Raw genomic sequence first — 2500 nt, forward strand, 5'->3', positions numbered from 1 at the left:
AATAGCCCACCCACTAAATTAATTTCGCCTAAAAGGTACCGTAAACCCTGTACTACCCACACACACATATTATCTATATCTATCTATCTATATTATATATATATATATATATATATATATATATATATATATATATATATATATATATATATATATATATATATATATATATATATATATATATATATATATATATATATATATATATATATATGTGTGTGTGTATGATGTCATGCGAGACAATTTATGCAAAGAAGTAAATCAATGTGATGCTCTGGGAGTACAGATTGATGGTTCTTGTGACCGTCAGCAGTTGGGTATAAAGTTCGTTTCAGCAAGATTAGTGAAGAAGGGAGTAATTTCTACACGTTTTCTTGCAGAAATGGAACCAGTTGGAAAGGGTGCAAATGGTTTATTAGAAGCACTCGGAAGAATTCTAGAAAAGCCCGTTAATGTATCTACTCAACTTGATGATCTTAAACATAGTTCAGATACAACTGAAAAAGATGACGTGACTGCCAATGCAAAGATGCCTGACTTCAAAGCACCTGTGTTTGACAAACTTCTCTCTTTCAACTGATGGGGAGGCTGCAAACACAGGAGCACATGCTGGGCTATGGAAAAAGTTAAATGATGAACTAAACCGATTAATTCCGTATGGTGCGTGAGCCATAGAAGTGACTTGGCTTACCATGATCTTATCACAGCTGTCCCTGAATTAAAGCGATGGTACTCACAGGTTAAGGGTACTGTGAAATATCTCCATGTCTCCTCTGTTCGTACTGAGCATGTGAAAAATGTATGCAAGAAACTTGGCGTGACTTCCAAGCAGTTTGTTTAATCCACCTGATGTAAGATTTGCTCAGCATGTTCAAGCAATGTGCTCCAGTCTTCTCTGTGATCTTTCAGCCTGTGTTGCTACTTGGAAGAACTTAGCAAGTATTGATAATGAAGATCGAGTCACTCGGCGACAAGCGGCTGAGTATTTGAAAATGTGGGAAGCAGGAGGTCAACAATATAGAATAACAGCCTTGATGCAGATATTCTGCATCATCTTGCCTGTCTACAGAAGGAATTTCAGAGAACTGACCTATTACTGTTTGATATTCCATCTGTTCAAGAGAGGCACACTGAACGATTAATGGCAATGTCAGGAAACCCCTACAGTGGTGGTTGGAAGGAAGAGCTGGGTGCAGGGCCAACTTTGATTATGATAATGATGAGCCCATGGAGCATGCAGCCACAAGCACAAAGGCAACAAGAAGGAGAATTGCTAATCAACTTGTGACAATCTCCAGTTGATCGTACAATGCTATCCGACAAGAAACAGTTGAAACAGTAAAAAAAACTTTCTTGGAAAAAGAATGGATCAAGGAATAACAGAATCGCTGAAAAAAAAAATCTCTGATATATTTAACTCAACATCTAAAGAAATGGCTAGAAGGGCCAACATTCTTCTTCAGAAAGTGAAAAAGATTGATGAACCAGTGAAACTAACATGATTGTATTGACCTCTTCATACAGAATCCACAGTTGAAGGATCAACAACTAGATCTGAAAAAAAGTTAAGTATACCTTAGTTTTGCCAGACCACTGACCTGATTAACAGCTCTCCTAGGGCTGGCCCGAAGGATTAGACTTATTTTACGTGGCTAAGAACCAATTGGTTACTTAGCAACGGGACCTAAACAAGATTCAAGCAGCTTGCTGAAAATGCAAAAGGCAATCCAGAATCTTCACTGACACCACTTGTCAACCATGTCTTACACCAGTACCTCATTCAGTGGTAGCAGAGAGAGCAGTTTTCACTACAATATTTTTGGCAGTGACAAAAGGCTTGCTATGTCTCTACAAAGTGCGAACAACAGATTACTCATTGCCTTGAATGGGCCTGGTACAGGTCATCTTGATCCACGTCCAGCAGTAGCAAAATTTCTGCAAGAATCTCAGATACAAGGAGCCACAGAAGTCAACATACAGAAGCAATCCATCTGTGAAAAAATTCTTCCGCAGTGGCAGTGAAATATCTGAGTCAATTCCTCTTCCCAGTTGGCGAAAATTATTTTTAATGCTGAGCAGTGTTGTCAACCAAAATATGTGTTGCTTTATTTCAGGTTATGGTCTGTAGATGATTTAAATATAACTAAAACACTACTTGAAAATGACAGAATTTGTTAAACTATTTGTTGCTGCAGCTAAAATAAATATTCACCAAAAAATTACATAAAAAGTGTTTTATTAAATAACATTTTCATTATGTATGAACGATTATTGATAAATTATACATAAAGCTGAAATAAGAGTACAGTATACACGTATGCTATTTTATATGCGATGACGAACTCAGTAAAAACCTCCAGTGCCCACCCACTTCTTAGGTTTAGTCCTGATCTGCAACCTCTTTAAATAGTAACGGATGGATGCCCAGTATAGTACCCGGTACTACCCATGGCATGCCCAACACATTTTCCCTTCCACTCTTATACAAACCGGTCCATCT

General features: G+C 37.6%; 1 protein-coding gene across 1 annotated transcript in view; it reads right to left on the bottom strand.

The window, feature by feature from the left end:
• Window positions 1-2500, bottom strand: part of Pgm2a (phosphoglucomutase 2) — a 48865-nt gene that overhangs the window by 45416 nt on the left and 949 nt on the right. The window lies entirely within an intron of this gene.

This window comes from Macrobrachium rosenbergii, chromosome 11 (genome assembly GCF_040412425.1).
Source record: "Macrobrachium rosenbergii isolate ZJJX-2024 chromosome 11, ASM4041242v1, whole genome shotgun sequence".
NCBI classification, from domain to species: Eukaryota; Metazoa; Arthropoda; class Malacostraca; order Decapoda; family Palaemonidae; genus Macrobrachium; species Macrobrachium rosenbergii.